The following is a 13,331-nucleotide window of genomic DNA, read 5'->3' on the forward strand; positions in this document are numbered from 1 at the left end:
AGGGATGACAACCGGGTCGTGAGCGATGCCCTGGCACTGAGCGTGCAGAGTACGGCAACAGTCGCAAGTTTGGGTCATCGCCTACTTGCGAAGTCCCATGAGGTAGAGGTGCTGAAAGGTCAGTTGGCGGCGGAGCGAAGTATGGTTGAGGAGTGTCAGACTGCTATAAAAAGCTTGAAAAGGGAGAGGTCAAGGATAGTGGAGGTGAATCGACACCAGCTAGAAGTATTGCGGGACGAGAATAAAAACCTATCAAAAATGGTAGAGTTGTACTCTCGCGACATGCGAAAACAGCTGGAGGACCTAGACCGACCGGGTAAACGCAAACAAGCAGATCGCGAGAGTAGTTACGCTCAAGCTAAGATTGCGATCTTTGGGAGCTCAAGTGATGAGCCCCAAGAAGCTGTGCGTGAAGCCCCGGAAGAGGACAGCCAGAGGGCCAAACTCAAAGCTCCAATGGTCGAGACACCAAGCACCGAGAAGAAATGATTTCCTACTGCATTATTGTTGTTTTTATTTTATTTTGTTGTTTTTGTATTTTCGTTATTTTGTTTCGGAAATAAAAGAGTAAGGTTGCAGAAAGAAAAAGAAAAAGAAAACACACTTCCCAACTAAAATAAAACAAAGACGACAAACGGAAAAGAAAACACATTTCCCTAACTAAAATAAACTAAAGATGATAGCCGAAAGGGAAAAGCAAAAACACAAAGCTCTAGAAAATGAAAGTAACGGGCAAAAACATTAAACACCAGAAAACACGGAGGAAAAAAAAAAAAAGAAAAGTAAAGTAAAGGTGCTCCCCCTTGAAGCGATTAGGTCGAGCATGCCCGGGAAATCCGAAATGGTGTTGGCTCTCTCTCATCAGCATATGTCTATTTAAACCACACCTCTGCAAGCGGATGATACCCAGCATTTCTTCCTGCAAACTCAAGGAAAAACATCAAAAAATTCAGAAGCAAAACAAATGGCATCCTCATGCACTCACCTTGATGATCTCAACCTTGAGCTCTCACTTGCACCACCGAATGCCCAAACAAGGGCTCCTCCAAACACTGTCTTTCCAAACTCTTCATATCATCACGGCACGGCCTCAAACTTTGCTGAGGCAATACCGAACTTTTCTGAGGCACTGTCGAACAAAGCAGTGCTGCTAGGAGGCATGATTAGCAGCAAGCTCACTCCGACAGATCATCTGCATGTGGCACAGAGGTCTGATAAGGCAGCGGTAGAGGAGTCCCACAATTTAACTGTGCTCCACGCGGTCTCCGCTACCAATTTGGGCATGCGATTACTGGCGAGGACAAGGGAGTGTGCCGCGATGAGCGAGGAAATAGTTTCCTTGAAGGCTATGGTGGCGGACTTGCAGAAGCGGCTCTACTGTGCCAATCAGCACGTGGAAGCACTGCAGAGAAAAAATGAGGACCATGTGGAGTTGCTGCAGATTCTACAAGTGCGAGAAAATAGAGGCAAGCCATGATGATGATGGAGATGAAGAAGATGAAGAAGATGATGATGAAGATGATGATGATGTTGTTATTTTGTTATTTTGTTTTTTTTTTTTGTTTTTTTTTGTTTTTTTTTTTTTTTGTTTTTTTTTTTTTATGCAATGTTTGAATTGAAATAAAGTTTGTTTTTAACACTCAGAGAAAAAAAACTAACTAACTAACCATACCACGTAAATAAATACATAAACTAACTTAACAAAACAAAAACAAAGACTTAACAGAAAAGAAAACAAAGAAAATAAAAAATAAAAAAAATAATTAAAAAAAAAAAAAAACTTAATTTAAAAACACACGAATATACAAGCAACTCATGGATGACCAGTTAAGGGCCTCAGAAAACACAGCCAGGGGATCCGGGAAGGTTGGAGGGGTCACAATGGTCCCGCTTAAAACCCAAACTTCTTAGACACCGAAGGTGTCGCCTATAGAACTCCTAGACACTGTATTGACGGAAGTGCTCACTGGAGTTACCATAAGTCAGCTCATATGAAAAATCTTTTTAAAATTTTTAAGATAAGAAACAAAAACAAATTAAGATAAAATGGAACAACAAACCATAAACGAAAATGAACTAAGTACTCTAAACAAATTCAAACAAACAACATAAATTGTTGTACTAAAAGAAACAAACCAATAAACCAAAGAAAAACACAAACAGCACTTTCTATCACCCGTTTATCACCATTTGGACAGATTCGTTTCTATGTTTTTCAGCTTCGACCTCTGTTCAGTTTTTAGGCTATAACTTTCCAACCGTAAGTCCAAATTTTACGTTCTTTATATGGTTGGATTCAGCACAGAAAAACAAAGAACTCAACGCGGACCAAAAGGTAAAAACAATGACGGAAAGAAACATAATTCAAAGAAGAGAAAGGATTGAAATGCTCCCCCTTGAAGCGATTAGGTCGAATGTGATGCACTTGGAGGTCGCGACTTCTCCCATTGCTCCACACTTCCCATTCTTATGATTGAGGTTGCCATCTCTCTCCATTTTTATTAAGCTATCATAAATTGCTAAAACGAACACAAAAAACTTGAAACAGAATTAAAGGATTACGAAATATAAAAAAAAAACTAAAAATGAAAAGGAAAAATCAACACACGTCCAATTCCATGCTTCAAAGCAACAAGCACCAATGGGTTGTGTAAGCTGGGACTTAAACCCAGTTCTCTTGCTTGTTGGGCAATTGTCCTTTTCTGTTGGACTACAAACACAACTTATCCATTAATGTCATTAACTTTAAAACTTGAAATTGTCCAGTTAAGAAAAAAAAAAATAAAGTAGGAAAGCCAAATAGAATCAAACAATGTTACCGATCCCCGGCAACGGCGCAAAAAACTTGTTGTGTGGATTTCAGCTGCACCAAAATGGATTCAGTTGCATCCTCAACTTGTGATACTCGCAAGTGCACGAGCCGTTTGGTAGTATAGCATATGTAAGTGCGAGGTCGATCCCACGAGGATTGGTGATTGAATGATCCAATTCATTTTCCCTACACAAAACAGAAATGAAAAAAAAAAGGAAATAAATAAAACAAGGAAGAAAGAAAATAACTAACTCAAGTAGATAAGTTCCCAAGTTCAATTAGATTAATGGATTGATTCTAGCTAAAGTATGATTAAGCCATGGTGTGTGGTCATAACCTTGTGTTCCTAATTCCCTAATTTGATCATTTGTTGTCTAACCTAAAATTAAGCATTAGGAACCCATTAAGCATAGAAGAACAATTTAAACAACCAAGCATGTATCTAATCCCTGTTGTCGAATGTCCATACATACTCTTCCTATTCATAGTTCAATTCGAATTAAAGCATGGTGTCTACTCTTAATTCAAACCAAGATAGCTAACATGCAAGCCTAAATGGTGATCAATCATTCAAACTAGCATATTAACTTATAAGCATAATGAATAAGAACAAAAACCATAATTGAAACTTGGAAACTTATCAAACTTGAATACTTAAGAAAGAATGTACATTACAAGAAAAATAAATTACAACTAAGAAAACATTAAAGAGAGACTAAGAGAACTTTGAGGAAGAAAGGAGAAGTGTTTGGGAAAAGTGTTTGAGGACATGGAGGCTTTTTGGAAGAGAAGGGAAATGTGTTTGAGAACTTTAGAGATGGGAGAAGTGTTTGAGAGATTTGGAGAAGAAAATTTAGTAGAATGATCTTATTACAACAATTGAGAACTACAAAGGAAACTAAGAGAATTTGAGGGAGAGAAGGGAAGGGAGCTCTAGAGAAGTGTTTGAGAGCTCCCCCCCTTGGGGTGTGTTTACAAGCTTGGGAAACCTCACTATATATAGGCCTAAGGAAGCTGAAAATCTGAATTAAGTATGGCTAATGCATACAACACTTTGTTTTATAAAATCTGAAATGGTTGATGCACTTCACTAATGCATACAACACTTCCATTATAAAATCTGAAATGGTTGATGCACTTCACTAATAAATCCCACCAGCAGCCCTAGCTCATCTTCATGTCACCATGACCAAGCTTCCAACCAGAAATAATAGCTCATCCTGAGGTCAGCATGACCAGCAACTTCAAGGGCTTACGAATTGGGCTTCCCTTAAGCAAATTAAGACTTTAAGCACTCAAACTTGAAGTTCAGAATGTCTTCTTTCCAGCCATATATCATTTGGGTCAATCCAAGGTCGGAGGAGGAAGTTAAGGCCAAAACAAATTGCTAACTCATTTTGCGCGCTGATAAAATCCATCCTGAGCATGGCTCTGTGTTTGCTAGGTAACAGACTCCACAATTATCCAATGAGGCTGAATTTCGGATATGTTATAGTATACACCCATTGGAACAACTTTCATGAAGAATGTGGCCTCATCCGAGCTATGTAGGTTGCTGAAACAAAGCTTGCAATATGACCTACGAAACTGGGCTGGCAGGGGACTGTAGCCAAAATTGAGTTTGTCTTTAAGCTCTTCATCCATTCATCCAAATTAGGCCCTAACATGCATGGATTGCATCATTTACTATCCAAAGCCCTCATTATTACCTAAAGCTCAATGAACTGAAAGATAAACACAAAAAGGATTAAAAGCACAAGTTTAACTCAAAAACATAACCAAATCATAAGCTAGAAGGGTACAAAATGATATACAATTATGAACCGATCATTGCCCCCAGCTATTCGTCGGCGACTGAAAATGCTGACCGTAGCCTGACGCTTGGGTGTGACCAGAGGCACCGAGGCTGCTGCTTTCGCCATAAGGCTCAATCCTCTCTTGCTCTTGGCTTCTCTGTCAAGCTCTTGGAGGTGTCGCGGGCGAGGTCACCGGCATCCTCTCTTGAAAGAGCGTTCGTAGCTCTGAGGAAAATCTGTCCATTGCAGCCATAAAGGATGTCTCTATCCTGTAGGCCTGCTTAGCCATCAGATCCTCCACCACTACTTGCTCTTGCATGGACTCGGCCGTGCGATCCGTCGTCATTGGAACGCTGGCAGAGATTCTGACCACTTGTTCGGTATCGGTGATAGTTATTAGTGACGTTGGCTCAGGATTCTCAGAAGTCATTTCGACTGTCTTATTCTTGAGTTTCACCTGTGCCCTAGTTTCCACCATGAGTTTTTACAAGAGTCCCACCGGGCGTGCCAAAAGTGTTGGCTGCGCAAATCTCACGGCCTGGTGCTCAGGGCCGAGGGGATATGCATCAACACGTGACGTCCTTCTTTTGGATGCGGTGCGGTTGTGCGCGAGCGTGCCAGCACGGTCTACCGTGCGTCGAGAGAGTGAAGTGTTTGGATAAAATGGTTAAGTGGTGCGCCTGTTTGAGTTCGACTTCAGTCACTTCCCTTCTTCCCTCGTGCATTAAATGCCTTTTCGCGGTTAGTGGATTTGCTGCAATAGTAAGAGGCGTTACTTCATTAAATGAAGTGTGGGACCTTGTTGCCACGTGGTGATTTAACCTTAATATCTTCGGCCGTGTCTCTTACACCCTTCGACCTCGGCCTATAATGCCGCGGTCGCGAGGCCGAGAGGATTCCCCCTTCGCAGCTTTTCCTTTGTCTTTAGGAAGGCAAAATGCCTAACAAACCGCCACGTTCCAGTTCATGGGTAGGTGCTAGGGCCGAGAGGAAGTCTCTTCGGTCAGTTTATGACCGAGAATTATTAGGCACAAACATAAGGAGGTTACTATTATGAAAGTCTAGAGTTATTCAGGCAAATGAGAAAAAAAATATATTTAAGCCTTGATGAGGTTCTTTTGGTCACATTACTTTCAGCATGTGCTCATGTGGGAGATTGCAAGTTAGGCAGATCCATTCACCATCTGATTTTCAAATATGGAATGCTCTTATAGACTTGTATGCCAAATGTGAAAAATTGGCTGAGGCTTGCTTAGTTTTTGAGCAGTTGCCTTGCAAGAGTGTTGTGTTTTGGAATTCAATGTTGGATGGGTTCTGCAGAAGTGGAGATATTAAGAAGGCTAGACTCTTCTTCAATGAGATTCTTGAGAAGGATGTGATTTCTTGGAACGCCATGATCAACTGATATTCCATATCTCATCGATTCAGAGAAGTATTTGAGTTATTTCATGCGATGCAGAGTTCAAATGTTCAGCCGAACAAGATCACATTAGCTAGTGTTCTGTCTTCCTGTGCCAGTGTTGCAGCCCTGAATCATGGCATTTGGGTGCATGTTTACATAAAAAAGAATCATATTGAGTTGGATATTATGTTGGGAACTGCTTTGATTGACATGTACGGAAAGTGTGGAAGCATTGAAGAAGCCTATGAGATATTCCCAGATATGGCTGAAAAAAATGTGTTTGTGTGGATTGCTATGATAGCAGCACATGCCATGGAAGGGCAAGTCCAAAAAGCTATTGATCTCTACTCAAAAAAGGAAGCTCTAGCAATAAAGCCGGATCATGTCACTTTTGTAGCTCTTCTATCTGCTTGTAGCCATGGAGGCTTAGTCAATGAAGGGTACACATACTTCAACAAGATGAGCAGTGTCTACAGTATTGTTCCTAAGATCCAGAACTATGGGTGTATGGTTGATCTCCAAGGTCAAGCCGAATGCTTAGACCAGACGGTGAAGTTTATGCCAAAGATAGTGTAATGAGAGTGTAATAAGAGAGGTTTTGCAGCCTTTCAATTCAGTTATTCTTTCATTACTAATCTGGGAACATATATACAAGTATAGATATAACTATCCGTTAGTTACAATACAAAAAAAAATCACAAAACATGGAAGTGTGTTTCCAGCTCTTTGTGTTTCCCTAAAACATGGACATGGGTTTCTAGGTGGGAGACATGCTTTTCCAGGATTTGTGCCAAGCTGTCCAATACTCCCCCTCAAATCATTGACTAACACTCCCCCTCAAGTTGGAGCAAAGATATCACGTATGCCCAACTTTTCAAGTGAGTCATAACAAACTTTACTTGATACAGCCTTCGTCAGAATGTCAGCAAGTTGGTTTTTGGAGTTTACAAACGGAAACTTAATTATACCACTTTCTAGTTTCTCTTTGATGAAGTGTTGGTTGACTTCCACATGTTTGGTACAATCGTGTTGTACTGTGTTATGTGTTATCTCGATAGCAGCTTTATTATCACAGTATAGGTTTGTAGCTTTCAATGGTTTAATTCCAAGATCCTTCAGTAATCTCCGTAACCAGAGAAATTCACACACACCTTGAGCCATTTCCCTAAACTCTGTTTCAGCACTTGATCAAGACACAACTCTTTGCTTCTTACTCATCCAAGTGACTAAGTTGCCACCCACAAATGTAAAATATCCAGAAGTAGAACATCTATCTGTGATGGATCCTACCCAATCAGCATCTGTGTATCCTTCTATGTCCATGTGTGTATGTCTGGAGAACATCAACCCTTTTGCAGGGGTGTTCGGTTCATTTTTACACATGATTTTTCATGTTATTCACCCACTATTTTGAGTTAGTTCTTGACATTTATAGCTTTTTACTTCTTTTTTGTGTTTTAATAGGTTTTACCTTGGTTTGTATGAAAATGAGCTAAAAGTGCATTATTTGATATAAATTCTGTTTTTGTTCATTTTCGTAGGTCAACTTCGTGGCCTTGGATCAGCATGTTCCGGTCCTTGGATGAGGTGATGATCTTCATAAGACTTGTTCCAATGGATGTTAACTACAACATATCCAAATTTGAGCTCCATTGGGCAAGTGTAGCCTATCCAACTGATCGGACAATTGATGCTGGCTCTGGATGTTTGTTTTCGCCCAGTTTTCACCCCCACTTAATAGCATTTTATTTCTACTTGTTACCACACCTTTTGGTAACAATGGATTGCATTTGAGTGGCATTTCCTGAGTCAATTGGAGCCTTGGATTATACCTTAAAACAAGGCTTCATCATTTGCAAGGGGACAATGGGCAAAAGCTTTAGAGAAAGAATAAGTTTTATATTAAAAGTGAGCTGGAAAGAAGGGGCAGAAGTCAAAAGGGATTGCAATCAGATTTGGGGGAGCTTTGCAACGGGAGAGAGGACCACACCATTCTACAGATTGAGGAGCAGATTGGAGAGCTGGGAGCTAGGAGAAAGCCAAGGTGCAGCCAAGCAAAGTGGAGAAGAAAGCTTCCACCATTGATGACCTTGAAGCTTTCATCATTTTCTCAAAATCTGTAAACTCTTTCTAATTTTATTTTGAGCTTGTATTTGGAATAAGTATGAGCAACTAAACTCCATAGCTAGGGCTTAGGTTGAAGCCCTAAACATGATTACCTTATTGTTTTGATGCTTGAGTGTATGAATTTCTAGACATTGTTGATGAATTCCAATTCACCAAATTAATCTATCCTTGATGTGTGTTTTTCCTTGGTTGGCCATCTTTGAAAGCATGCTTCTTGAGATTGTTGGGATTATGTGTATCTTCATGTTTTCCTAAGCAATAAATGGATGGAGTAAGAACCATCCATGTGAATTGGTTTCTTGAATACCTAATGTAAACACCATGCTATTAGGATTCTTGTGATGTTCATATTCTCTTTGAACTTAATGGGTTCTCCTTGTAATTGAATCGAAGTACGAACCATACCTAGGTTCGGTTATGGGGAGGGCACAAGTATTGTAGCACGAACCATGCACTTTACGTATATTAGAGAGAATCAATGCGTCTTGAGCCACGACCCATGGTCTTGATTGCGAACATCTTCATTAACACGTTTAGAGTTCATCACTTGAGTATCCATGAACATAGGTAGAATTGTTTAGGGTGGATTCCGAAACCCTAGTGTTTGTTACTTGGTACTTTCACATTTTGATAATTCATCTCTGCCATTCTCATTTAAATTCAAAGTCCATTTACTTTCATGCAATAGAATTAGGTCACTTGAACCAAACCAAAACCCCCCCCCCCCCCAATGTGTGTGTGAGTTGTGTGTTTGTTACATTGTGTGTCTTGTTTACTGAATTCTGTTTATTTTTGTAACTGTTTTGGACTTTTGGTCCGCGTTGTGTTCTTGCATATTCTGTGCTGAATCCAACCGTATAAAGAACGTGAATTTTGGACGTACGGTTGGAAAGTTATAGGCAAAACACTGGACAGAGGTTGAAACTGAAAAACAGAGAAAACGAATCTGCCCAAAAACGACCGGTCGCTTTTACTTGAAGACCGGTCGCTTTTCACGTCAAAATTTGAGTTTCGACTCTGCCCAAAAACGACCGGTCGCTTCTGCCTCACGACCGGTCGCTTTAGCACTGTTCATAGGTGATAAAAGGGTGATAAAAAGTGCTGTTTGTGTTTTTCTTTAGTTTTCTTGTGTTGTTTCATTTCTTTTACACTTCTTTACTCATTTCTAGTTTCCCTCTTTCATTTGTGCATTTGTGGTGTGTTAATTAAGTGTTCTCTTTGTACTCAAATTAGAACTTATAGGAAGCCGACAAGTTCTTCGTGGGATCGATCCCGTACTTACATAATCTATACTTCAATAGATTCGTGCACTTGCGGGTATTTTTAATTGGTTGTTTGCACATTAATTTGTGTCCTTTTAGGAATGCAACAAGGGGCAGTCTTCAAGTATCTCATAATCCGTGATACTCCATTCATGTGTGCCTCACTTTGATACCTTTCTTTATCAGTAGGTACTTGATCTGGATACATCCCTAACTTGTGGTTCTGCTCAATAGGTGTGTCAGCTGGCTTGCAATCTAGCATTCCAGTTTCTGTTAACAAATCTAACACATATTTTCGTTGGGATAAAAATATGCCATGTTTTGATCTAACAACTTCTACGCCAAGAAAATATTGTAACTCACCTAATTCCTTCATCTCAAATTCACTAACAAGGAGCTTCTGTAGATTCTTCATTTCTTCATTGTCATTATCGGTAACCACCATATCATCAACATAGATGATTTTCTCACCACGACGCTTTAAGAATAATGTGTGATTCGAGTTGCTCTGAGTGTATCCGAAGCGCTTCATGGAATCGGTGAATCTTCCAAATCAGGCTCGTGGTGACTGCTTTAGCCCATATAATGATTTTCTCAGCTTGCATACTGTGTTGGGACTATATTTCATAGAGATCTGTTCGGTTCATTTTTACACATGATTTTTCATGTTATTCACCCACTATTTTGAGTTAGTTCTTGACATTTTATAGCTTTTTACTTCCTTTTTGTGTTTTCTTAGATTTTGCCTTGGTTGGGATGAAAATGAGCTAAAAGTGCATTATTAGTTATAAATTCTGTTTTTGTTCATTTTCGTAGGTCAACTTCTTGGCCTGGGATCAACATGCTCTGGTGCTCGGATGAGGTCATGATCTTCATGAGACTTGTTCCAATGGATGTTAACTACAACATATCCAAATTTGAGCTCCATTGGACAAGTATTGCCTATCCAACCAATCCATCATGTTACCACAGTTCTGGAAATCCGGATTTGGCCAGCTTTTACCTCCCTTGTGTCATCTTAACTTCTTGTTATCATAACTCTTGGTAACAAGGAATTACATTTGTAAAATAGATATTTTCTGAGCTTTTGGCATCTTTGTGAAGTCAAAGCTCCATCATGGCAAGGGGACAATGGGCTAAGGCTTTATCAAAGGTGGTAGTTTTATATTAAAAGGTAAAAGCTGGAAAGGAGGAGAGAGGGAGGAGAAGTCAAAATTGCAATCTGATATTGGGAGCCTTTTGATCGTGGGAAATGAGGCTATTCCACATTCTACACAACTTGAGAGCAGCTTTTGGAGGAGCTAAGAGCAAGGAAGGAGAAGGAGGTGCAGCCAAGGAAGAAAGGAGAAGACTTCCACCATTGAAGACTTCAAGCTTTCATCATTTCCAAATCTGTAAACTCCTTCTAGTTATATTTCGAGTTTGTATTTGGAATAAGTATGAGCAACTAAACTCCATAGCTAGGGCTTAGGTTGAAGCCCTAAACATGATTACCTTATTGTTTTGATGCTTGAGTGTATGAATTTCTAGATGTTGTTGATGAACCCCATTCACTAATTGAATTTTATGATATGTGTTTGCTTCCTTTGCTTAATCACCTTAGGTTGTATGCATGTAGCTAAAGTTGAGAAGTTGTGTAAGATAACCAAGAACACAATTTCTAATTAGCAACAAATGATTGAACTTGTTTAAGTGAGCATCATGTGAATTGGTTTCTTGACAACAATTGATGAATTCCAATTCACCAAATTAATCTATCCTTGATGTGTGTTTTCCTTGATTGATTACCTTTGAAAGCATGCTTCTTGAGGTTGTTGGGATTATGTGTATCTTCATGTTTTCCTAAGCAATAGATGGATGGAGTAAGAACCATCCATGTGAATTGGTTTCTTGAATACCTAATGTAAACACCATGCTATTAGGGTTCTTGTGATGTTCATATTCTCTTTGAACTTAATGGGTTTTCCTTGCAATCGAATCGAAGTACGAACCATACCTAGGTTCGGTTATGAGGAGGGCACAAGTATTGTAGCACGAACCATGCACTTTACGTATATTAGAGAGAATCAATGCGTCTTGAGCCACGACCCATGGTCTTGATTGCGAACATCTTCATCAATACATTTAGAGTTCATCACTTGAGTATCCATGAACATGGGTAGAATTGTTTAGGGTGGATTCCGAAACCCTAGTGTTTGTTACATTTTAATTTCACTTTTTGATAATTCATCTCTGCCATTCACATTTAAATTCAAAGTCCATTTACTTTCATGCAATAGAAATAGGTCACTTGAACCAAATCAAAAAACCCCCCCAATGTGTGTGTGAGTTGCGTGTTTGACACGTTTTGTGTCTTTGTCACTGAATTTTGTTTGTTTCCGTAATTGTTTTGGACTTTTGGTCCGCGCTGTGTTCTTGCATTTTCTGTGCTGATTCCAACCGTCTAAAGAACGTGAATTTTGGATAAACGGTTGGAAAGTTATAGATCAAAAACTGGACAGAGGTCGAAACTGAAAAACAGAGAAACGAATCTGTCCAAATGGTGATAAACGGGTGATAGAAAGTGCTGTTTGTGTTTTTCTTTGTTTTCTTGTGTTGTTTCATTTCTTTTATCTTCCTTACTTCATTTTTAGTTTCCAATTTGTATTGTGTTTGTGTGTTGTGTAAAATTAGTGTTATTTACGTACTCAAATTAGAACTTATAGGAAACCGACAAGTTCTTCGTGGGATCGACCCCGTACTTACATAATCTATACTTCATTAGATTCGTGCACTTGCGGGTATTTTTAATTGGTTGTTTGCACATTAATTTGTGTCCTTTTAGGAATGCAACAATTTTTGGCGCCGTTGCCGGGGAACTGGCACGGTTGCTTATTTGTTTTGTTTGAGTATGTTTAGAGTACTTAGTTTTATTTTTGTTTATTGATTGTTGTTTCATTTTATCTTGATTTGTTTTTGTTTCTTTTTCTTACAGGAACATCCGAGGAGTCACCTCCACCATCTCCAATGGCAGCCGCAACTGAAATTGTGGAACTTACTATGTAAGAATACTCCAATAAATTTGTGATGGAAGAAGCAAATGTTTTTGGCTCATTTCATAATGAATTGCCTATGAATGAATATTTCCGACAAACATACAATTCGGAGTGGAGAAATAATTCAAACTTCTGGTGGACCGACAATCCAAATTTTCAACAAGGGTCATATCAACCATATCAAGGCCAACATAATACTTGTCCACCTTATGGTCAACCCCAATATTATAATCCACCACCACTTAGTCAATCTCACCAACCACCTCAAGGACCAACTTTGGAAGAAATTGTTGCTTCAATGGTTAGACACACAGATAGTTTCATCATGCAGAGGAATGACACCCATATGCAGAGGAATGATACCCACATGCAGAAAATGGTTAAGGCCATTGCCAATCTAGAAAATCAAGTGGGGCAAATTGTCACATCTTTGAGTCAAAGGGAAGCTAGGATAATGTCTAGCCAAACAGTGATACAAAATGGGCGTGAGCATGTTCAAGCAGTTACCTTGAGAACTGGTAAGGTAATTGGTGAAATTGATGGTTCTAAAAATTTGATTCACAATGTTGATGAAATGCAGGTTGAGCAAGTGATTGGGCCTAAGGAAAAGGATGAAATCAACAAGGGGGAAGATAAACAAGCAGCATCTTCACCTGAGTGGATCCCAAAGCATGAACTTGCAAGAAGGGCAAGAAAGGAGAAGGTAAGTCGTGAACCTACTGATGAAGATATCTTACATGCTCCTTTTCCTCACAGGTTGATGAGTTCTAGGAAAAATCAACATGCCAAGGACATATTGGAAACTTTCAAGCAAGTGCAAGTCAATATTCCTTCCTTGGATGCAAACAAGCTCAAGGAATGCGAAACTGTTGCATTAACGGAAGAGGTTTCTGCTGT

At 39.5% G+C, this 13,331-nt stretch overlaps 1 pseudogene; it reads left to right on the plus strand.

Annotated features, from left to right (window-relative positions):
• Positions 1-5,746: 5,746 nt before the first annotated feature.
• Positions 5,747-6,586, plus strand: LOC110746982 (pentatricopeptide repeat-containing protein At4g38010 pseudogene; annotated as a pseudogene).
• Positions 6,587-13,331: the final 6,745 nt, after the last annotated feature.

The sequence above is a fragment of the Prunus avium genome, chromosome 2, assembly GCF_965620075.1.
Source record: "Prunus avium chromosome 2, drPruAviu1.hap1.1, whole genome shotgun sequence".
In the NCBI taxonomy this organism is placed as follows: domain Eukaryota; kingdom Viridiplantae; phylum Streptophyta; class Magnoliopsida; order Rosales; family Rosaceae; genus Prunus; species Prunus avium.